Below are 25,508 nucleotides of genomic sequence, written 5' to 3'. Positions count from 1 at the left end.
CAAATCTGTGTATTTCATAGTATTTCATAAAGATGTTTGCAGGAGGGGATTTTGGGCAAGTCAAGTCATCCCTCTTAATCATTTTCTTATCTATTAAAAAAGGGCAGCAGAGATTGGACTATACTCTTACCACAGCAGTTTTCTTTCTGTTCTCCAAACACACCTGTTCAGAGCTTTTGCGTTCGTAGTTCCCTGTGCCTGGAACACTCTCATCCAGCTCTTACAGTGATTGGTTCCTTGTCATTACTCAAGTCTCACCTTTAATATCACCTCCTCAGAGAGAGCCTCTCTGACCACATAGTCTACAATAGCCATAGCCATTACTTGATCATATCAGCTTATTTCCTTTCTTCAGGGGACTGTTACCTATTTGATCTCTTGTTTCGGTCTAGCTCCCCTCTTTCCAGAGTCTAGCTCCCCTCTCTAGAACCTAAACAAGTAAACAGATCAAATATGTAACAGTCCCCTCCTTACCTGGTGGCTCAGTGGTAAAGAATCCACCTGCAATGCAGGAGACCTGGGTTTGATCCCTGCGTCAAGAAGATCCCCTGGGGAAGGAAATGGTGACCTGCTCCAATATTCTTTGCCTGGGGAAACCCCATGGACCGAGGAGCCTGGCGGGCTACATGGGGTCACAAGAGTTGGACATGACTTAGCAACTAAGCCACCATCTCCACCCCACTTTCTAGAATGTGAGCTCAATAGGTGTAGAATCCTTAACTTTCAGGTTTACTGATGTATCCCTAGACCCTGAGACAGGCTGGCAGGCACATATAGCTGCTGAATAGTAATACCTATTGAGTGCATGAATTCCTGGTAAGTGAACAGATAGCCTAGAGAGTCTCCAAAGTCCTTTTTAGCCCTAAATCCAAGGATATACAACACAGTGAATGTAAACTCACATGCAAGCATGACTGTACCATTTTACAGATGTGGAAACTGAGGCGGTGAGTGACTTGCCAACAGTTTCACGGAGAGGATGGTAGGTGGTGTGGTCTAGAGCTGGGTCCCCAACCTCTGGGATCTAAAGCCTGATGATCTGAGGTGGAGCTGATGTAATAATAATAATAGAAATAAAGTGCACAATACATGTAATGCACTTGAAATATCCCAAAGCCATCCCCTACCTCTATCCCGATCAGTGGAAAAATTGTCTTCCATGAAACTGATCCCTGGTGCCACAAATGTTGGGGACCGCTGGTCTAGAGCACTGTGTGTGTGTGTGTGTGTGTGTGTGTGTGTGTTCTCAGTCGCTCAGTTGTGTCCAACTCTTTGCAACCCCATGGAATGTAACTCGGTCCCGCCAGGCGCCTCAGTTCATGGGATTCTCCAGGCAAGAATACTGGAGTAGGTTGCCATGCCCTCCTCTAGGGGATCTTTCTGACCCAGGGATCAAACTCACCACCATGTGGGAATTCAAAAGCAGGGGATTCAGGTTTGGGTCCTCACACCTTCCTACTCTGTCAACCTTCCTTACAAGATCCAGGTGAACTGAACAAGCCATTTACCTCTCCCAGTGCAGTTTTTCCGTCTGAAGGAGAAAGGCGTACTGTTAACTCTGGTCAAGGGTGACTGTGAAATAATGAAGTTTCCTAAACTGAACAGCGCTAAGCATTCTGCAGAATGTTGGGCCTCTGTTTACTCCCAGGTTATTCTCAGAGTTGTGGGTGGGAGAGGGGAAGGGAGCCTAGGACCAAGGCTGTGGAGGAGGGGTGAGCTGGCGGGTTGGCACAATTTGTTTACTTCTGGGTCTGCCCCTAGCCTTGCAGCCTTCACCTGCGCAGGTAAAGAGGTAGGGGGAGCCTTGCTCAGCCAATGAACTCCTTTGTTCTCTTAAAGGCACCAAGCAGCTGGCACGAAAACCAGCCCTGCGACCTGAAGAGATCCCGGGGTGGATGCCAGGAAGCAGCTGTGGGGCTGGATGTAGCAAACCCCTCCATGGCAACCCCGTGACCTCATGTCCTGGAGGGTGCTTGCTTCAGGGCGGCCTCCTCCACCTTACCCAGAGCCGGCTTTCCAGGAGGCGCCCATGCCTAGCTGCCCTGGCAGGCGCCCAGGGAGGAAAGACAGCGTGGCCTTGGCAGCTGCCCGCCAGGAAGGAGACCACAGGTGCCAGGGAGAAGCCATTTCCTTGCCCTCTTCAGCAGCCGTGGTGAGTCCTGATGCTCTGACCTTCTCAATCCTCAGCACAGAAGGGTATGGTAGAAAGATGCCTGTCCCGCGTGGCAGAAACCGTGGGTGCTAGTCCCACTCCTGCTGGGTGACCTTGAGTGAGTCACTCCAGCTCTCTGAACCTCACCTGTACCATCTGGGCAAACGCGTTCCCACTCCCACGTCAGCTTGCCCCCTTTATTACTTTCCCCCGTCACAGCCTTGTTTTGAAAGATTTTTGTCTGCCAAGCTGCGCCTGTTATATAATAAGTCGTTAATTGGTTTTTCCCCTTGTGTGTTAATTGGGGCCCTATCACAGCCGATCAGTGTTTTCTGGTCAGCAAGACCAAACCCTGGCAGTGCCACTGAGCTGATGTAAGTTGAACTATGGCAAAGAAATGTGGTGTTTTAGTCTGTCTGTGAGATCTTATCTAGAGCCAATATTGATTTTCATCTGGCCTCTTGAAATAGGAGAAAGAGGGCACGGTGAGTAATTCCAGAGAATGGGGACCCTAGATGGGGAGCCCCTAAATCTAGCATGCATGGTGTGTGGGGGTACCAGGTAGAAACACTGCCTTCACAGGCCCAGCTTTGATCCCTGCTATGCTGCCTCCCACATGGAATGCATTCTTGAAAGTGGGATCCTTTGGCCTGAAAACTTCCTGTGTGGGGTTGGGCTGTTTCCAGGTGTCCCCACACTGGGTTCATTCCCCTGCTCTGACTGAGATTGGACAGCCCTAGGTTAGGGAGCCAAGGTCACCCTCAGGCCTCTGATGGGGGATTGCCAGGGGAATGGTGTTGGGAACAAGTTAGCGTGAGCACTTGTTCAAGCCAGGACAGTATACCATGAACTCAGTTTGTGCTGGGAATCAGGAGACCAGGCTAATCTGCACTGATTGGCTTTGTGACCTCAGGCTAGTTGCCTAACCTTTTTGAACCTCAGTTTTCCCAGTTGTAAAATGGTGATTGTAATCTTGACAATGCTCACCTACCAGGATTAGGGCCAAATAATATTGTGTATTTCACAGAAGCTTAGATTCTAGTCTTTAAAATGCATCCAGAATTCAGAAATTAAAAGAACCACAAACATGCTTTTTAGAATTAATATAACAGGTTATGGATGTTTTGTAAAATGTGACCTCCATGATAAAGAATTGTTTCAATGATGAGGGAATTGTGATTGCTTGCTATTCAAGTCCTTTTCCTTTGAAAGCACCATTTATTGGGATTTTTGAAAAGTAGGCTCATAAACAGAAAGCAGGGGGAAACAGCTCATTGAGAAATGGTATTTTCTAATGATTCCTGGAACTGAAACTCAGGCCTGGAATGTGGCCCTCACATGGGAAGCAGTGTAATGCATGGTTAGAGCATGCACTTTGCAGTTAGACAATGTTGGGTTCAAATGCAGACCCAGAGACCTTGGGTATAAATCGTTATGCGTTTCTGTGCTTCGATCTCTTCTAAATTCTAAAACAGAGTGGGGGGAATGTCACAAGTCCTGGCTGATGTTGTTCTTGAGGGGGGTTTAACGTAGGACAAGGACTCAGCACCCACATACATGTTCCACCAGACCTGCCCAGATCCAGAGGGCTCCTGATCCTTGGAAATTCAAGTGGACAAGATACACTGATTTGGGGCAAGACACCACAGCCAGCTCCCCACCAGGGGCTCTGATCACCCTTGTCATCTTCTGCAGCAGCAGGAGGCTCTGGAGAGATGCTGGACGAGTAAGCGTGTGGAACCAGTGAACTCCCCCGAATGCATGGGGCTGCTGCTGCTACTTGCTCTGGGGGTCCAGCCAGGGTCCTGGCCCCTTCTGTTTGGTCACTGTTCTCCTTGTCCTGAGACTTCCTGCTAAGCAAATCAGTCATAGAGAGTGAAGTTTAGGAGTCATGACAGTGTCTCCCCTCCCAGAGAGGCTGTGGGAGAGTGAGGTGGAGTGAGAGCTGGAACAAAAGCTCCGCAAGAAAGAGAGGGGCAGCCCTTCTTGTTCAGTTGAGCAGGTGGTGTGTGAGAGTGTGCATGTATGTGCGCACGAGCTAACACAGTTCAAGTAGAGGGGCTTGCCTGGTGGCTCAGTGGTGGAGATTCCACCTGTCAGTGCAGGAGACACGGGTTCAATCTCTGATCGGGAGGATTCCACATGCCGTAGAGCAACTGACCCTGTGCGCCACAACCATTGAGCCTGTGCTCTAGAGCTGAGGAGCTGAAACTACTGAGCCCAAACGCCACAACTACTGAAGCCTGAGCACCCTAGAGCCTGCGCTCCACAAGGACGACCACTGCAGTGAGAAGCCCACACACAGTGAAGAGTAGCCCCTGCTCACCACAACTAGAGAAAAGCCCGCACGGCAGTGAAGACCAAGCATAGCCAAACATAAATAAATAAAATTATTTTTTAAAATTCACGTTGAAAAATTCTGAGTGTGAAGGCCCCCAAGAGGTCATGTCAGCCAGCCCCCTGCTTGGGCAGGAGTCTCTTCTAACCAACATAAGAGGTTGCAGCTGCACTCCAGGGAAGCCTCCTAAACACCTCTCCTTGGTAACCAGCCATGGCATCTAAAAGTCCTCCCCAGGGTGTGCTCGGGCTGTGTGTGTGCATGTTTGAGGGCCTTGGATGTCTGAATAAGAGTTCCATGAACACTGAGCACTCAAACCTTGCAGAAAAATAAGTTTGAGGTTGAAGTGACGGGGGTGCAGTGGGGGGTTGAAGTTTTCTGCAGTCACCAGGAAGTTTAGAGGCACTTTGGAGGAGCTACATTTGTGGGGTGCCTATTGTGATCTAACGATTATGCTAGGTGTTTTATTACTGCATTTAATCCTTACAGTAGAGTGTTTTATTATTCCCATTTCACAGATGAGAACATTGAGGCTCAGAGAGGTTACAGATCTTGAGTAAGATTGCTCAGCTAACAAGTGGCAGAACTGTGACTCAGATCTTTGTACCGCTGCATCAAGAGCCTGGCCTCTTAGCCGTTCTACCAGTCGTTGCAAATCAGGCCAAATACTGAAGTTCCCAGGTGCATTTTGTTTGGCTTACACAGTGTTTTGTTTTGTTGTAACATTTTAAAAATTTAGATGGCAACTTTTAAAAAATGCAGCTATTTAACATAAGAATCTAGACTCTGATTTCCCTCTGAAGATCAGAAGGAAGACGTGGCACCGTGTCCACGTTCTCATATGCCAGCAATCAACTAGCCCTGCTTATCAGCCGCTGCCTTTAAACAGGGCCTGTGCCTCCTAGTTTGCACCACTCCCTACTCCTTCCACTCAGTCCACTGTCTTGTTTCTGACCAGCCTGGCCCTACAGGCCTGTGGAGACCTCGGTTGTGGTCCTAGCACTTGACCTGGCTGTGGCTTTAAGTAAGTAATGGCACCTACCTGGGCTATGGCTGTAATCTGAGTGAGGTAACACTCTGAAATAACATCCTAAGTGGCTTTCTGTGCTGCTCGGGGCAGGGGGGGAAGCCCTAACTCTCTGACACATCCACATCTTGGTGGCCTGGCTCAGTCTGTGTGCCTTACACCAAGGGTGGCTGGTGTTATTTGCTCTTTGTCACCATCATTGCACTGTACTCTGTCTGATGCTCCTAATAACACAGGACATTTGGAAACAGGTAGGGCCTGGTGGCACCAACCCCAGTGTGATGCCCATTCCTAATACTTTGATCAAAGGGTCTGACTTCCATGTGCCTGTTTCTCTGTTTTAAGAAGCCAGATTGAGATTTCAAAGTCTGAATATCTTTTTCTGACCCTATTTTTGCTATAGGATATGCAAGAGAACATCTATAGCCCAAGTGAGAATGTATTCTCTTTTTCTGTTACAACACACAAACAGTCACGTAAGGGTCAAAAATAGCTATGCTTTGTAGGTCTTCGCATCTATCTAGTGTCTTGTTCAGATTTATCTTTTTAAAAATATTCATTCATTCATTTGGCTATACCAGGTCTTAGTTGCAGCATGAGAACTCTTAGCTGTGGCATGTGGGATATAGTTCCCTGACCAAGGATCGAACATGGGCCCCCTGCATTGGGAGTGTGGAGTCTTCGCCACTGGACCACTAGGGACGTTCCTTGTTTGGATTTCTGAGCTCAGATCTTTAGAGCTATGGAATAGTAGAGATGGAAATGTGCAGATCTTCTAGCCCAGTAATAGCAAATATATTTTACTTCATTGCAAATTCCTATCAATCAGTAGAGCACTTGAAAAGGCTTCTGAAGCTACATATGAGCATGGAATGATCATACACTGAGATCTGTCAGCAGTATCTACTGTGGGCATGGTGAGGGGCTGTAGCAGTACTTATGCCAAAAATCATACAGATATGAAAACTGGGTTGGGAACAGGAGATCAAAGTGTGAAAGTGTTAGTCATTCAGTCATATCCGACTCTTTGTGACACCATGGACGGTAGCCCACCCAGGCTCCTCTGTCCATGAGATTTTCCAGGCAAGAATACTGGATGGGTTGCTATTCGCTTCTCTGGGGGATCTTCCCGACCCAGGGATTGAACCCAGTCTCTTGCATTGCAAGCAGATTCTTTACCATCTGAGCCAACAGGGAAACCCAGGAAGGGGAGATGACTTGCCCAAAATCACTCAGCAAGACAAGACTCAGGTCCAGAAGCAGGATCTTTCTTGGCCTGGAAGCCACCGTTGCTTCCACTATATTAGCTCAGAGAAGAAACCTGAGAGGAAGGGAAGATGACAGAAGCAAGCTGAGGACCGTGGAGTCCCGGCTCCCCCAAGAAGTCTGGCTGGGGTTGGGGCTAAGGAATTCAGTTCTGCCCCACTAGACTGGGCCCTGCCTGATGACCTGTTGGCTTCTGCTCCACTTCTCAGAGTCCCCTTGCTCCTGCCCCAGTTTCCTGTCTCATTTTCCTCTGGCTCAGAGAGTGCACGTTGTCTCCTGGGATCACAGGTCCTACATGCCCTCTTTTGACAATGAGCTCCCCAGCCCCCTCTGTTCTGGAAGAGAAGTCCTAGGACAGGGGTTCTTAACCTTACCGATTCCATGGATTCCTCTGGCAATCTGGTGAAGCCTACAGATCCCTTCTCAGAATGTTTTGAAATGCATAAAGTAAAATACATAGGACTATGAAGGAAGCCAGTCATACTGGAATATAGTTATCAAGATATTTTTAAATTGTTTATGATATAGTATGTGCTTTATTAATACATTTAAAATTAAACTGAGCATTAGATACAATAACTATTGTAATTTTAGACTAATAATGAGCAGAATTGAAGTTTTGAATGATCTATAACAACTGTAATATGATACAAAAATATCTGTGACTTCTCTTGGTGACACAATCACAGGAACCATCAGTATTCTTGTGACCATTGCCTACATTCAAATGGACCAAAGTATTTAACTTGAATTAGAGTTTAGTGCAAATAAAGATGGAAGTTTTCCCATCCAAGCTCAGAGACATCTGAATTCCATCTGTGCTCCCAGGCTGAGACTCCCTTGCTCTGTTCTAGGGAGTCTGCTAGTCCCATGGTTTGCAAACTGTGGGCCATGGAACCCTGGAGACCCAAGGAATGTCACAGAAGCTGCCACAGCGTAGGGCAAAAGCAGGACCATCGGCCAACCGGACAAAGAACTCTGAATCCACCACCTCTGCCTTGCCTGATCAGATTTCTTAATTGAATTCACTTTGGTGGTTCATATGAGATCCTTTAAAAAAAAAAGTAGGGGGAATTTATCTGATCCTGTCTGCATGTCACAAACCTTCACTTGGCCCCATCCACCTCTTCTTGTGACAGGAAGCAAAGCCAAGGCCAAGCGCAGTGAAGGGTGCTGGAGGCACACAGCGTCTGGTGGCAGGGTTGGGGCGGTGGAACCTGAAGGGGTGGAGGGAAGCAGCTGGGCGGGGGTGAGCTTCCTGCTATCTCTGCCTGCAAACCACTTCAGAGCAGCAGTCGGCTGTGGCCACGAGTCAGGAGACCTGAATTCAGGGTCCTCTATCTGACGCAACCTCAAGTTTCTTGGATATAGTTATACATTCATTTTGAAAGGACAAAATGAGAAAAAAAATGTTTTATTTAAGTATAGTTGCTGTCCAATGTTATAAATGTTACAGGTGTACAAGATAGTGATTCACAGTTTTTAAAGGTTATACTCTGTTTATAGTTATCGTAAAGTATTGGCTGTATCCCCTGTGTTGTACAGCATATGCATGCTCAGTCATTCAGTTGTGTCTGACTGTTTGCAACCCCGCCAGGCTCCTCTGTCCATGGGATTTCCCAGGCAAGAATACTAGGGAGGGTTGCCATTTCCTCCTCCAAGGGATTGTCCCAACCCAGGGATCAAACCTACGTCTCCTGAGGTTCCTGCATTAGCAGGCACTCAGCCACTGAGCCACCTGGGAAGCCTCTGTAGTGTGTCTTTGTAGCGTATTTTATACCTAAGAGTTTGTACCTCTTACCCATCTACCCATTTCCCTCTCCCCACTGGTGCCCGCTGGTTTGTTCTCTACGTCTGAGAGTCTGCTTCTTTTTTCTTATATTCACTAGTTTGTTGTATTTTTCAGATTCCACATATAAGTAGATATCATATAGCATTTGCAAAATGAGAAAGTTTTTGTTATTAATTTTTATTGCAGTATAGTTGCTTTACCATGTTATTTTCTGCTGTACAGCAAAGTGAATCAGCTGTACATATGCATATATCCCCTCTTTCGGGGTTTCCTCCTCACTTAGGTCACCACAGAGCACTGAGCAGTGTGTGTATGTCAATCCCAAGCTGTCAGTTCATCCCACCCTCTCTTCCCTCCTTGGTATCCATAGTTTTTTCTCTATGTTTATGTCTCTGTTTCTGCTTTGCAGATAAGTTCATTTGTATAATTTTTCTAGATTCCACATGTAAGTGATATTATATGATAGTTGTTTTTCTCTTTCTGACTTCATTCTGTATGACAGTCTCTAGGTCCATCCACATCTCTGCAAATAGCACAATTTCATCCCTTTTTATGGCTAATAGTCCAAAAATGAGACCATTTTAAGAACATAAAGAACTATTAAAGAGATTTTAATATATTTATCTCTAAGCCTGAGACCTTTTTTTCAACTCTCCTTTAGGGTCTTTCTCCCAATTCCAACACTCTTTCCCCAAGACAGTACAATCCCAGCCACCCAGTCACCTCGTCTGTCAGTTGATTTCTTCAATTCCTCCCTTTGCTGTCCTGTGTCGTGCCCTCTGGCCTGCATTTCTGTAACACCCCCTGCCCCCCTTCCCCGCCGCAGTCCCTCTCTCTGTTCCAGCTTGCCTTTCACGGAGCCCAGACACGTTCTGACCGTATGTTCTGACCGTGTCCTTCTGCTTCAAGGCCTGTGATATCTCTTCACTGCACACAAGGCCAAGTCCTGCCTCCAGAGCATGGCAACCCAGACTCCTCAGGATCTGCCTGCAGCCTCTGTGCATCCTCCCTTTTGCAGCATCCCTACTTCCTCCTGCTGGGGGGGGGGCTGCTGCTCTGTCATTGCGGTCTCCCCTGCCATCTGCATGAGCCCAGATGATAGTGCAAGCCCTGGGAGCTGTGGGAATATGAAAGAATTTGGGAAACCAGAGGCTACCATGATGGGCAGGTACTGCAGAACATGCAGAGGACTCTGGGGCCTTCTGCTGGTAGGGGTACGGGCAGGTGTGGCTCTGTCCAGGCAAACAGGTTATTTCCAGAGAGCAGCCAGCAACGGTGCAGAGAGTTGAGAGCACACTGCCCAGGCAGGGAGAGTCAACCATTTGCTATGCTATCTGAACCAGAGGCAAGAACCAGGTCACCAGGAACAGAATGCAGTTAAGATTAATAGAGTCTCTGATTCTTAGAAGGTCAGAGCTAGAAGGGACCATGCGGATGTTTCCTCTAGTCTAAGTCCTTTCTGCTTCAAACAGAACAGTTAGCCCTGGAGAAGGGGAATGGCTTGCCCAGGGTCACAAGAGTTTGAGGCAGAGCCCTGACTGGAGCTGCTGTCTGATTTTCTTCCCAGTCTCCATGTCCTGGGCTCTGGCCTCTGAACTCCTACCAGGAGACTGAATAACTGGCCCAGGACTGATTTTCCAACAGTGGCTTAATGTGTCACTTCTAGGCAGTACAGTGCTGGCTCTTAGCAGGGGTTGTCAACACTTTAACCCAAAGGTCCCCAGAGACAGGTTACCTCATTATACACATTGGCTCACTTTAATCTTGTCAACAGCACTATCTCCAGTATCTCCTATTATTATCATTGCCACTTTACCAAATGAGAAGCCTAAAGCTCCAAAAGTTCATGGAACTTTTCCAAGGCCACACAGTTGGTAAGTGGCTGAGTGGGATTTAAACACAGGTCTACTTGACACCCAAGCCCATGAGGCTCTTGACCGTTCTTATTGTAGTCCAATATGGCAGAGTGGGGAAAACTACGTTCTGGTTCTCGATTCAAGCCCCCAGTAGGCCAATGACTTCTTAATGGACTTTAATCAGGGAACCCTTGGGCAAGTCTTCTCTGGGCCCAGTATCTAGATTTATAGAAAGGGAATTCTGTCTACAGTTTTTTAAAATTTATTTTATTATTATTGACTTTTGGCTGCTCTGGGTCTTTGTTGCTGCACACAGGCTTTCTCTAGTTGCGGTGAGCAGAGGCTTCTTTTTGTTGCAGTGCATGGGCTTCTCACTGCAGTGGCTTCTCTTGCTCTGGAGCACAGGCTTCAGGGTGTGCGGGCTTCAGTAGTTGTGGGTCATGGGCTTAGTTGCCCTGTGGCATGTGGAATCTTCCCAGACCAGCGATCAAACGCATGTCCTCTGCCTTGGCAGGCAGGTTCTTAACCACTCGACCACCGGGGAAGTCCCTGCCTACAGTTTAAAATTATAATATTGAAAGCAACTTACAAACTGTTATCCATTTATTCAATTAGTGTGTATTAAGAACTTAAAGCAAGTGAGGACTTGGCACTACAGAGAAGAATAAGGCATGCTTCCAACCCACTGAGAACTATAACATAAATGTTGGGTGAACAAGGGTCTTTTATTTCTAATAATTATGGTAGCTTATTGAGGATCCACCCTCCTACTTGGAAGTATTAAAATAGCTGAACAAAACAAATGTGTGTATGTATGTGTATTTGAAGGCATCAGAGAACTACCAAAACAAGAATGACCTGAGAGGCAGTGATTCCCAGGTAAGGGAGACGCCACTATTCAGCTGCCACTTTGCCCTTTAGTATGCTGTTTCTCAGGAGATGGCTAAGAATCTGAGTGGAGCATCTGGAATTGTTATGAAGCTGGGGTATATAAACTGGATTTCAGGATCTACCAAGGAGCAATGTCCCTAATAAACACTCCAGGCTTTCAATTGTAACCCCCAAAGGGCTATGGCCTAAGAGTTGAAGTGACTTAGAAATTGACCAGCCCCAGCAAAACTGAAGACTAACATCTAATCAATTAGATCCTTTATATAACTTAAGTTTAAATGCCTCCAAGAAACAAAAGTAAAATCTCTCTGAAGGGAGATAATACTATCAAAGACCTCAAATTTTCCTATAATTTTTAAAATATGCAATATTAAGCATTCAATCACAATTTACCTGATGTCTCATCAGACAAGACCAAGTGGCTAAAAACCAAGAAAAAATAACAATCAAAATAGGCCCACAGAAGATTCACATGTTGGCATTATAAGTCATGGACTTTAAAACATGTGATTAATATGTTTAAGACATTATATGACAAGATGGAGAATTTCAGCAGAGAATTAGACTCTATCAAGAATAATTAAATGGAAATTCTTTTTTTCTTTTTCACCACACTACGTGTGGGATCTTAGTTCCCTGACCAGGGTTTTAACTTGCACCCCCTCCAGTGGAAGCACAGTCTTAATCAGTAGACCACCAGCGAAGTCTTAGAAATGGAAACTCTAAGCCTGAAATACAGTAACTAAAATTAAGAACTTAAAAGATGGATATGAGTTTACCAGAGATCAGCCCTGGGATTTCTTTGGAGGGAATGATGCTAAAGCTGAAACTCCAGTACTTTGGCCACCTCATGCGAAGAGTTGACTCACTGGAAAAGACTCTGATGCTGGGAGGGATTGGGGGCAGGAGGAGAAGGGGACGACAGAGGATGAGATGGCTGGATGGCATCACTGACTCGATGGACGTGAGTCTGAGTGAACTCCAGGAGTTGGTGATGGACAGGGAGGCCTGGCGTGCTGTGAGTCATGGGGTCTCAAAGAGTCGGACACGACTGAGCGACTGATCTGATCTGATCTGAAGTACAGCTAAAGATGAAATTAGTGAACTGAAAAACAGGTCAGTAGAAAATATCCAAACTATAGCACATGCAATACAAAAAAGAGACGTGGAACATGGTGAGGATGTCTAACTGTGAATAATTGAAGTGCCATAGGGAGGCAGAAAAGGAGAGGAGAAAGAAGAAAGGGAAGGAAAGAGGAGGGAACTCACCCTCTGAAAGTTGCTGAAAATGTGCCTTCTCAGTTACCAGAAAATCTATTCATAGAGAAATGTCTCACTAGAGACACTTTACTAAAAAATCACTTGACAAAGATTCCTGGAGAAGCTGCTGGCTGCTGTGACCTGCAGGAGCCTGATGCAGGAGAAGCTGTCTTCTAGAGGAGCTGAGCATGGGAGACCCACATGCAGTGAAGGAGCCTGATGAGCCTTCACACTGAAACGAGGAAGCAAAAAACCTTTTTTACTTTAATGTCTCTCAAGTTCCCTCTGTTGACAAAATTGAGCACCCTGCCAGCTGGCAAAAGATACGGATATTTAAAGGGCCCAGATCCATTTTCCTAGAACAGACAAAAAGGAGGAAAGGCCATTTGGACTATCCCGTGTCCGTCAGTCTCCATGACTACAAGTGCATGAGTGAAATTAGATGAGACTAGCAGCACTATTGAACTGAATCCAGCCCAAATTACTAACTCTTAGAATTATGGCCAGAAAAATGTAGTGGTCTTTAAGCCCCAAGTTGTTTTATTTTTACTTTGTTTATTTACTTATTTATTATTTTCCGCTGTGTTGGGTCTTCATTGCTTTGCTTAGGAATGCTCTAGCTGTGGCAAGCGGGAGCGGCCCTTCAGTGTAGTTCCCAGGCTTCTCATTCTGGTGGCTTCTCCTGTTGCAGAGCACAGGCTCTAGGCACGTGGGCTTCAGTAGCTGCAGCGCACAGGCTTAGTTGCTCTGTAGTGTGTGGAATCTTCCCCAACCAGCAGTGGAACCTGTGGCCCCTGCACTGGCAGGCAGATTCTTTTTTTTTTATCCTTTAGCCATGATGGACTTTATTGCTTGAATATTTGCAGCTATTATTCTATACACAAATGTTAATTTCGTACAAAACTCTGTATTCCATATTGCTGGGTCCCTTCACTCTCCATTTTATGCCACATTTCCATCAAGAACTATTTCCCCAAATCACAATCTGCCTGATTGTGTGTTGTTGTTGTTCAGTTGCTAAGTTGTGTCCAACGCTGCGATGCCATAGACTGTAGTCCACCAGGCTCATCTGTCCATGAGATTTCCCAGGCAAGAATACTGGAGTGGGTTGCCATTTCCTTCTCCTGGCAGGCAGATTCTTTTGAGATAGTTTCTTCATGCAAAATACTGTCATTCCAGTGTCACAAACAATCTTGATCGTTTTCCAGTTCCCACTCTTGAGTCTTTGTGCTGTTCCCTCTGCCCAAAGTGACATTCTTGGCCCTGTCTGTCTAATGAATGTGTTTTCCTGCAACTACTTAATTAATGTTTTACTGACTTATAGCACATATGTAGACAATTACACAAGTACACAAGTCAGAGATGCACAGTTTGATACATTTTCGCCCAGTGCTTATACTTTATAAATTCTAATCAGATGCCCCCCTGTGTTTCCTTCCAATCACGAGCTGTGTAAACACTGTTCTAACGTCTTATACCAGGGCAAGTTTTTCCCTGGTTTTGACTTTATGTCAATAGATCATACGGCGTGTTCTCTTTTGTGTTTGACTTTTTTTGCTCAACATTATATTTGTGAGATTCACTCACATTGCTTTGTGTAATTCTAGTTTATTTTCATCACTGTATTGTTTTCAATTTTGTGAATATACTACAGTTTATTTACACATTTTATTGATGGATATTTGGGTTGTTTCCAGTTTGGCCTATTACAAATATGTACTGCTGGCATTTGCCTTTTGGTGAACATCTGTATGTATGTGCTTCTTATTTATTTATTTATTTTAGCTGTGTTGGGTCTTAGTTGTGGCATGGAGGGCCTTCATTGTGGCATGCAGGATCTCTGACAATGCATGGGCTCCTGAGCGTGTGGGCTCAGTAGCAGCGGCACGCCTGGCCCTCTAGTTGGTGCGCCGGCTTAGTTGCCCCCTGGCATATGAGATCTTCGTTCCTCAACCAGGAATCAAACCCCTGTCCCCTGCATTAGAAGGCAGATTCTTCACCACTGGACCACTAAGGGAGTCTCACGTATGTGCTTCTGGTTTGTTATTCTTAGGAGTAGAATTATTGGGTTATGAAGCATTCTCATACTATATTAAAACTTAAATAAAATCAAAATATAAAATGGCATGCAGGGCTTCCCTGTTTGGTTCAGTGGTAAAGAATCTACCTACCAATGCAAGAGACACAGGTTTGATCTGTGGTCCAGGAAGATCCCCCTTGATACTGAGCAACTAAGTCTACGCACCGTGACTACTGAGCCTGTGCACTAGAGCTGCAGCCACTGAGCCCATGTGCCTCAACTACTGAAACTCCCTCACCTAGAGCCCATGCTTCAAAATGAGAGAAGCTACGGCAATGAGAAGCCCACCCACTGCAACTAGAGAGTAGCCCCCGCCACCCCAACTAGAGGAAAGGTCCATGCAGCGATGAAGACCCAGCACAGCCAAAAATAAATGAAAAAGTTTTAAATGCCATGCATAGATTAACAACCATGTGGAAAGAGGAAAAAAGCATCTATGCATAGAGTAAACAGATATCAGAAGAGAAAAATAAAATGTTGACATGGTTTACAAAGGAAATAGGGGTGATTTTTTTCCTGTTAACATACTGTCACAGTAATCGTGTAATAACCATGTATTCTTTTACAATCAAAAGAAACATTTAATCGTATTGCTTTCCAAAGTCTGGCTGAAATGCCACCTCCTTCTAGGTAGCCTTCCAAGGAGCATAGCCAGGTGACCATAGCCAGCCAATGTCTTGCTTCATGTTTACACTTCTGAGGAAAAACCACACTGCAGCAGGAGCACAACGCCTTACCTAGAGAAGGTTCTTAAAATGTGTGATCCTTTCTCTATAGACATGTAAGTTTCAGCAGCAGCTCGCATTTCTCAAAAAGCATACCCCAGTTTTCCGGTAAGCAAGGCAGGGATATGAACCCAGATTACTATGTCTGTTTTCACCTTAAAAGCACTTTATGCTGAAAGGGTTAAGCAATAGGTCCATTATCATTCAGCAAATCATTGGCAGAGGCATTCTAAACAGTCATTCAAGAAAGAGGAGTCTAGTGCAAAACATATAATCCACCAAATATATTTTGAGCAGAGCAAAGAGAGGAGGAGGAGATTAGTAAAAAAGCATTTGGAAACCTCAGCTTTGTATTACTGACTGTGTAACTTTGAGCAAGTTAATTTACCTCTCTGAATTTCAGTTCCCTGTCTGCCACACTGGAGGGATGATGGTGGACTAATTTACAGGATGACCAAGGGTTCAACTCTGATTAGGTGGTGGTGGCTGCTGGAATTGCTACGTTGAGAAAGATTCTGAGGACAAAGCCAGGCTTAGTGGGGAAGAGTGTTATAACTGATTAATTACTTCTGCCATGAGCAGGGGATTTGAAATGAGTATTATGAATATTAGAAATGTGTCTTTCCTGTACCTATTGCTCTTCAAGATCCTTTCTAGCCCTATGTTTGGAGTCCCCAGGCTTAGATCTATTCGTGTGTTTGGTGGGCATAATGTTCATCCCATAAGCAATTCTCTTAATTCCAAAGGGGAAGGAATTTTAATTATCTTCTGAAACTATAGACTTTGTCTCCAGCAATGTATGTGATATATATTTAAATAATCTGTAAGACTCTCAGAGATCCTTAGAGATGAAAATGTCTGGGTACAAGGTGTTAATTATATAATTGTAATCATTCTTTTGAGATAAATCATATTTGGCCGCCTTTCCTGTCCACACAGTGCCCTCCCCTCTGGTTGAAGTTGGTCCCAGGAAGTGAGCGTGTATCTTGATTGGTCGTAGTGGGCAGTGGAGTCAGTTTATAGGTGAAGAAGGGGAATGTCCTGAGTACGATACCAGAGTTCCAGACCAGAGTCTGGCTCATTCATTACTCTGTCTGGACTCAGCTGGAATGTTACATGCTTAGGATTTCTGTAGGGAGCTTGACCTTTGCTTTATCTTTGAAAGAAATATCCTACAACCATTGGGAAAGGTATTGTTTAAACAATTTAAGTAACACAGAAATTATATGTTTGTGGCTGACAAAGGCACTTATAAACTGGACGACAGATAAGCACATCCTGCGGGCCTAGCAGAACAGTCAGGCTGTCAATAACACAGGCTTTGAAATCAGACTGCTGTGAGTCGGGAGTGTAGCTCCAACATTTATCAATGAATTTGCACCAGCCACTTAGCCTCTGTTTTCTCATATGTAGAATGGGCTCCATAATAATACCTACTTCAGAGGGTTATTCGGAGAAGGCAATGGCAACCCACTCCAGTACTCTTGCCTGGAGATCCTGTGGATGGAGGAGCCTAGAGGGCTGCAGTCCATGGGGTCGCTGAGGGTCAGACACGACTAAGTGACTTCACTTTCACTTTTCACTTTCCTGCATTGGAGAAGGAAATGGCAACCCACTCCAGTGTTCTTGCCTGGAGAATCCTAAGGACGGGGGAGCCTGGTGGGCTGCCGTCTGTGGGGTCGCACAGAGTCGGACACGACTGAAGTGACTTAGCAGCAGAGGGTTATTGTATGACATAACTCATAAAAAGCAGAAGTGTCTGGCATGGATTAAGCCTGCCCTATACAGGAAGTATTACTATTAATATTATGTTTTAAATTAGGACTTCTTTGGCTATCCAGTAGTTAAGACTCTGGCACTTCCAATGCAGAGGGTGTGGGCTTGATTCCTGGTTGGGTAACTAAGATTCCACATGCGGCATGGTGCAGCAAAAAAAAAAAATTTTTTTTAGCAGTGATTTCTAATTACATATGAAATAAAACTCAAAAATGCAAATTTAGCTTCTATAAGCTTTGTAGACATCAAGACAGGCGCTGGAATGGGGTGGAGTTTTTTATTGTTGTTGTTTTAATACTAACAGAATGCTCATTAAAAAAAAGTTAGAAAATTATATGGTTGGCCAATTATACAGTTGGCCAAAAGAACAAATCAGTACTCAGAAATACCCATGATAAATAACCTGTTTATCTTTTGGTGTATATCCTCATGATGATGACACACATATATTAGAACAGAAAAGGACACTCGGCACAGGCAATATCACACTGAACAAGCTGTTTTATAGCCAGCTGTTTTTCAGTGAGTAAAGGGAGGTCTATAGGCAAATGTACTGGGTTTTTGTTTGTCTGTTTTTTTTTCTTACTGCTTAAAAGGCACCTAACATAACATTTTCCACTTTAAATGATACAGCTCAATAGTGTTAAGTGTATTCACATTGCTGTAAAACAGATCTCTGGAGCTTTTCATCTTGCAAATCTACCCACTAAACAGCTCCCCTTTCCCCTTCCCCCAGCCCCTGGCAACACCATTCTATCTTGTTTCTGGAGTTTGACTGTTTCAGCTGCCCCACATAAGCGGAATCATAGCGTATCTGTTGTTTTCTGACTGGCTTATTTCATCTAGCATAAAGTCCTCAAGTTGCATTCATGTTGTAGCATGTGGCAGAGTTTCCTTCCATTTTAAGGCTTGATAATATTCCACTGTATGTTTGTATGAACCGTATTTGTCTATCCTTTTCTTCACTGATTGATTTTGGGGTTGTTTCTACCTCTTGGCTATTAATAACGCTGCTATGAATATGGGTATGGATATAGCTCTTCAAGACCCTGCCTTCCATTGCTTTGGATATATACCCAAAAGTGGAATTGCTGGATCATATAATAGATATATTTTTAATTTTTTGAAGAAGCTACATACTGTTTTCCATAGTATAATAGCTGCGCTACTTTACATTCTCATCCATACATTCTCATCCACAGTGTACAAGGGTTCTGATTTCTCCACATCCACTCCAACATTTATTTTCTTTTTCTTTTTCAATAGTAGCTATCCTAAAGGGTACAAGGTGAACATATGTATTATTTTAATACAATTTTAAGCAGAATGTTTAAAATTCTAAAAAGAGCAAATTTTGATACCGAGAAATGTGGAATCTTTTTTATGTATAAATGACTAACAACCTTTCTGAAACTTATAGACTCTCATCAGACATACTCTGCTTTGTGGATGAGCTTCCCATCACTCCAAATTTTAGGATGTTTACTTATCAAAGGACAATTACTAGTTCTGTAATGTTGCAGCAGGTCAGCCCTTGGTATTTGTTTTCTTCTCAAAAACCAAGCTACTTCCCACTGTCTGTCTCTTTGATCTCCTCCAAGCCTTTAATCTCCTCCTCCTTTTCTGGTTCCCACCTCTGCCATCTCCTCTTAAATGAGTTGTTCTCCATTGTTCCAACTTCCCAACCTGTTTCAACCCCTTCCCCTCGGCCCTCCCCAGCCAGGCCCTGAAATATCCCCTACTTCACTCTCACGCTGGTGGGTCCTGGGAACCCTCAGGTCCTTGTCTCTGGCTTTCGACCCTTAGTTAACCTGCTCCAGGAAGTTGCTCAGAGGGAGTCTGTCTGTTTGTGTGTGAGTGTATGTGTATCTAAGGTGAGATACTACAAGCTGCCATTCCCTTGGCAGATGTGGTTCACACATATGCATCTCACCCTATTGTAGAGACACATTCTTTTTTTTTCTCACATCCTGACCCCTACATGCCAGCCAGCATCTAACCTGAACCCTCTGAACAGTCGGTTGTTAAAATGCCCAAAGAAACCGTGCTGACTCCTATGTGCTATTAATACCTTCCTGGGAAAGACTAGAGATCTCTTCAAGAAAATCAGAGATACCAAGGGGACATTTCATGCAAAGATGGGCTCGATAAAGGACAAAAATGGTATGGACCTAACAGAAGCAGAAGATATTAAGAAGAGGTGGCAAGAATACACAGAACTGTACAAAAAAGATCTTCACGACTCAGATAATCACGATGGTGTGATCACTCATCTAGAGCCAGACATCCTGGAATGTGAAGTCAAGTGGGCCTCAGAAAGCATCACTAGGAACAAAGCTAGTGGAGGTGATGGAATTCCAGTTGAACTATCAAATCCTGAAAGATGATGCTGTGAAAGTGCTACACTCAATATGCCAACAAATTTGGAAAACTCAGCAGTGACCACAGAACTGGAAAAGGTCAGTATTCATTCCAATCCCAAAGAAGGGCAATGCCAAAGAATGCTCAAACTACCGCACAATTGCACTCATCTCACATGCTAGTAAAGTAATGCTCAAAATTCTCCAAGCCAGGCTTCAGCAATATGTGAACCGTGAACTTGCAGATGTTCAAGCTGGTTTTAGAAAAGGCAGAGGAACCAGAGATCAAATTGCCAACATCCTCTGGATCATGGAAAAAGCAAGAGAGTTCCAGAAAAGCATCTATTTCTGCTTTATTGACTATGCCAATGCCTTTGACTGTGTGGATCACAATAAACTGTGGAAAATTCTGAAAGAGATGGGAATACCAGACCACCTGACCTGCCTCTTGAGAAATCTGTATGCAGGTCAGGAAGCAACAGTTAGAACTGGACATGGAACAGACTGGTTCCAGATAGGAAAGGGAGTACATCAAGGCTGTATATTATCACCCTGTTTATTTAACTTATATGCAGAGTACATCATGAGAAACGCTGGACTGAAAGAAACTCAAGCTGGAATCAAGATTGCCGGGAGAAATATCAATAACCTGAGATATGCAGATGACACCACCCTTATGGCAGAAAGTGAAGAGGAACTAAAAAGCCTCTTGATGAAAGTGAAAGTGGAGAGTGAAAAAGTTGGCTTAAAGCTCAACATTCAGAAAACGAAGATCATGGCATCTGGTCCCATCACTTCATGGGAAATAGATGGGGAAACAGGGGAAACAGTGTCAGACTTTATTTTTGGGGGCTCCAAAATCACTGCAGTTGGTGACTGCAGCCATGAAATTAAAAGACGCTTACTCCTTGGAAGGAAAGTTATGACCAACCTAGATAGCATATTCAAAAGCAGAGACATTACTTTGCCAACAAAGGTCCGTCTAGTCAAGGCTATGGTTTTTCCTGTGGTCATGTATGGTTGTGAGAGTTGGACTGTGAAGAAGGCTGAGCATCGAAGAATTGATGCTTTTGAACTGTGGTGTTGGAGAAGACTCTTGAGATTCCCTTGGACGGCAAGGAGATCCAACCAGTCCATTCTGAAGGAGATCAGCCCTGGGATTTCTTTGGAGGGAATGATTCTGAAGCTGAAACTCCAGTACTTTGGCCACCTCATGCGAAGAGTTGACTCATTGGAAAAGACTCTGATGCTGGGAGGGATTGGGGGCAGGAGGAGAAGGGGACGACAGAGGATGAGATGGCTGGATGGCATCACTGACTCGATGGACTTGAGTCTGAGTGAACTCTGGGAGTTGGTGATGGACAGGGAGGCCTGGCGTGCTGTGAGTCATGGGGTGGCAAAGAGTTGGACATGACTGAGTGACTGAACTGAACTGAACTGAAGGCTTTTCTTGAGCCCATTATATTATATATTATTTTTGCCATAAATGCTGATGAAATGGGACCCTGCCATATCATTTTCTTACTTTTTTAATTGTGTTAAATTTACAACAATACGCTGTACAGATTTTTTCTTTTCTTTTTACTGTACAGATTTTAAATGTACGATTCAATGGGCTTTGACAAACATGAACCCCTGTGAATTACAAGATTCTGATACACAGTCAGCTAATTTAGAGAAATTGCAGGGGTCCACAGAACTGTTGGAAAGAGCGTAGAGTTTGGAGTCAAGAGACCTGGTTTCAAGCCTTTGGCATTAACCAGCTGTGTGACTTTGGGCTGCTGCCCTCGCCTCTCTAGGCCCTGGCTTCTCTCCCATACAATGAGGAGGCTGTCTCTCGGTCCACATGACACAGCAGGTATTGGTCAAAGGTCACAGAAAACTCCTGAGAGTATGCAGAGCTACTGTGTCCTGCTGATATTTGCAAAGTGAATGCACCTCACCTGGATCCTGCCAATCAAATTGCTGAAGAAGAGAAAGTGAAGAAATAATAATTATATAATAACAATAAACAAAGATGGCAGAAATCAGCCAAACCAATCTCTGCATCTTGTAGGAATGTACCAAGTGCTTGTAAGTAAACCCTTCTCAAATTTGTTTGCTCTGGTACATTAATAAAAGAAGATTCTGAGGGGATTAGCATCAAATTCACAACAAGTACCCAAAACACACTGTTTGCCAGATAGGCTGAGTTTAGCTCTTTTGAAGCTAACGTGCCTTGCTGAAAAAGGAAAGGGCTTCTCTGACAACTTAAGAGAAGTGCTGTCACTTTTAGATAGCACGTTTCACTTTTCAAAACCTTCTTGTCTATTTCTCATTTGTTCTATATGGGTTCTGTGACAAGAAAGCAGGACAGAGACTATTCCCTCTCCTTTCTTCAGGTGAGGATCCTGAGGTCCGGAAAGCTGACGTGAAATGTTCTCATAGCCACCAGCAAGCACACCCCTCTGATTTCTCAGCCTGTGTCTTTGGGCTGTGCCCCACCGTCTCTTCTGCAGACAAATCAACCAGCCCAGAGAACAGAGTCCAAGAAGAACTAAAAACTCTAATAACAACAAGAAGAACATTCATAGGTGGCAGTTAACAGTTACAGACAATTTATTGCCTTCCCATTAGATATTAACACTTGTGATTTTCCCAACAGCCCAGTGAGGGTTCTCTCTGTTTAACAGAAGAGGAGGTGGACGCACAGAGAGGGCCCCTGGTTTGCTCGGGCTCACAAAGCAAGGAGATTGTGGAGCTGAGACTGTGCCCAGGCTTCCTGGCTCAGAGCCCTAGCCCTTGGCACCTGTGCTATATTGCCTCCTGTTTCACGGTGCTGCTGAGGAAAAAGCTTTCTAAACAGAGCTGTTCATTGACAAGATGCACAGCTCTGAGAGCAGTGAGGCCCCTATTCTGGGCACTTCCAGTGGAATCAAGGTGATGGTGATTATTACTGAGCAGTGTTTACGGCAGGTAGGGTTGAGGCGGAGGACTGCTGGGTTGTCCTGGAAGGTCCCTTCCTACCAGAGAGTGTAGGATTTGATGAAATCTCTCACAGATCCCAGTCTTTCAGTTCATGACATTGACAAGTCCTCCTGGCTCTCGAGCTCTTGGATTGAACATCCTCTCCCAGCCTGTCCTGCCTGCCAACCATCCCCTCCTCGTGGGCACTGGGATCAGTGAGCTGTGAGAACAGGTGGCTATGCGTGGATCATCCTGGAAATTTGACAGCATGGTCTTCAGCTAAAGGACTAGGGAGGAGGGACAGCAGAACAGTAAATTACAGGGTGTCCACCGCCTGATTAAATCAGTGCCTGTGTCTAGCACTATGGAGATGCTGCATGCCAGGCTCCCTCCTGGGCCCAAGGCCCAGATGTTAGTCACAGAACCACAGTCAGAGTGCCAAGCGCTCTCTGCAGTCCCTCATCCAGCCCTTGCATTTCACATGTGGGGATACTGAAGCCCAGAGAGGGGAAGCAACTTGCCAGAGACCACACAGCATTCCTTCAACAAAATACTAAGGGTCTACTGTGCCACAGACTGTGCTTGGGAACACTAAGGATGAACAAAATAGCCACCAGCTCCAGGCTCACAGAGTTTACACATTAGTGGAGGAAATGGGAAAAAGCAGGTACAGACATAAAATCAGAGATTGTGATCTGTGTCATGAAGAACACGAAGTACTGCAGTCAAGCTGATCAAAGGCAGTCTCTCTGGGAGAGGGCCATTTCAGCTGAGGCTTGAAGTGTAAGCGCATGCTGTTTGTGTGTCTGTGCGGCGGGGATGTGTTCCCGGCAGTGCCCCTGGGCAGTGATGAGCTCCCCGTGTTGGAGGTGCTGGCACAGGGCAAGGGCAGGGGAGAGGAGCAGAAAGGGGAAGTCTGAGGTGGATGGAGTCTGGAGCACATGGTGTCTTGTGGGCCGAGATGAGAGGCCAGGAGTTCGTTTTCATCGCACTATGAAGCCATGGGAGAGCTTATGCATGACACGCTATAACATTTCCTGCTTTTCCTAATGCTGGGGCTCCCTGGGAGCCCTGTCACCCTGGAGGCTTGCAGAAAACCCACCAGGCAATGCGATCAGTGCAAAGTGAACCTGGCTATTCCTTGTCTTTAGTGATCGCTACACATTCTATCTGCATTAGGTAATTAGGAAATAAGTGAAGGAAGGAAGTGAAAGTCGCTCAGTCGTGTCTGACTCTTTGCAACCCCATGGACTGTAGTCCATGGAATTCTCCAGGCCAGAATACTGGAGTGGGTAGCCTTTCCCTTCTCCAGAGGATCTTCCCAGCCCAGGGATCGAACCCGTCTCCTGCATTGGAGGCGGATTCTTTACCAGCTGAGCCACAAGGGAAGCCCAGGTAATTAGGCCACTCACGTTATTTGAAGTTCCCTATTTCGTCCATGTGTCACAGATCCAGAGAGTCAGGTGCTATGGGACGCGGTGGGGATCGGCAGACCTCTCTTATGCAGTGAATGTCACTGGGACAGGAAGTCAGGCAGCTTTACTAGTTTACCACAGCCTTTCCCCACCTCATTCCTACAGCTAGTACTCATCTTCTTTGCCATAGAGGTGTGAAATGTTAGAAACTGCTATCAAGACTGCTCAGATGTAAAGATATTTAGTTCCAGATGGCCATGGTTAGACAGGCAGAGTTCATACTTTGGTGGTCACACCTCCTTCCTGTTGCCTTGTGCAGTGTGGAGTCTTTAGGGATGATGACACAGATCAGTAATCCAATCAACAGATGTTGACAGTGTGACCTCCTGAGTCACATGACCTCGTCTGAGATAAAAGGGCACTCATTTCTTCACTCTTCTCAACCAAGGAAAAGGTCTGAGAGGGTCTTGGCAGGAAAACTCATAAACCTCCCTGAAGGTCACAAAATGCCAAATTAATCTGCCTTACCCCCTACCCTCCCTTTTAATCTAGATATTTCCCACATTTCAATTTTAAGTCCTAACTCAAGTACAGCCACCTCCAAGAAGTCTTCCCTGACCACCTTTTCCTGTCCCTCTGGTCTGTGCTCTTCTCTTCCTCCCCTTGGACTCTTAAACGTGTCTTTACCATGCGCTTAGTGACTGGCGTGGTATCAGCCTGTGTAGGGGTCTAAATGCAGGTCATTGGCTGGGAGGAACAAGCACCAGAGGAGGCTAGGGCCTAAGGCCCACTAGTATGTGTTGGGCCCATCTAATCACAGTTCAACTCAATTAAAAAAAAAAGTACTGTGGAGGCCAAAAAAAACATGTCTGTGGGCTGAAATTGGCCAGAGGGCTAGCAGCTTCCAGCAGCTAAAATATTATCTGGAGGAGAAGGCATTGCATTTAGAATCTTTAGAAGTCCTGGAGCTGCCCCCAACTAGCAGCCTGAGTCCAGATAAATACCTAATCTTTCTGAGCCTCAGTTTCCTTATCTATACATTAGGGTAACACTGTCTCTGCTTTTTTCATGAGATTTGAAGAATGGTTGCGTTGACTCTATGCCAGTGACCACCGTCCTTTTTACAGTAATAGTAGACATTTATTCAGCAGTTACATTTGTCAGGTACTGTTCTAAGCACAAGTGTTAACTCACTTAGTCCCAACAGTAACCCTAAGAGGGGGGTGCTGTTATCTCTATTTTACAGATGAGAAAACTGAGGCAAAAAGAGGTGAAAGAACATGCAGGTGGGTGCAGAGCTGGGACTATAACACCCTTACACAAATACTGCTTCATTTAATGTTCTCTGAATTTTATGAGGCAAGTATTCCACTTTTCACCATTCTATAGCTGGAGACACTGAAGCTCAGAGAAGTGAAGTAACGTGCCTGGTATCACACAGCTTGAAAGTGGGCAAACCTGAGCCTGAACGCAACTCTGACCCCAAACCCTGCGCCCTTTTTTCTGTGCCAGAGATGAAGGACAGGCAAGTGATCTGTGAAGAGAGCAGTGTGCTGATGCAGTGTTCTGCCCCAGGACAGAAAACATGTATTGCCCTTTCTTGTTTCGACTCCAGTCCCTAGCT

The 25,508-nt window shown here is 45.1% G+C and overlaps 1 protein-coding gene across 1 annotated transcript in view; it reads left to right on the top strand.

Moving 5' to 3' along the window:
• The first annotated feature begins 2,129 nt into the window (after positions 1-2,129).
• LARP1 (La ribonucleoprotein domain family member 1) overlaps positions 2,130-25,508 on the top strand; it is a 91,471-nt gene continuing 68,092 nt past the window's right edge. Inside the window, exon 1 of the mRNA XM_027545875.1 lies at positions 2,130-2,152. The gene's annotated coding sequence lies outside the window, so the exon portion shown is untranslated. The remainder of the gene's footprint in view (positions 2,153-25,508) is intronic.

This window comes from Bos indicus x Bos taurus, chromosome 7 (genome assembly GCF_003369695.1).
Source record: "Bos indicus x Bos taurus breed Angus x Brahman F1 hybrid chromosome 7, Bos_hybrid_MaternalHap_v2.0, whole genome shotgun sequence".
Lineage (NCBI taxonomy): Eukaryota > Metazoa > Chordata > Mammalia > Artiodactyla > Bovidae > Bos > Bos indicus x Bos taurus.
This window is presented reverse-complemented; position numbering and strand designations above follow the sequence as displayed.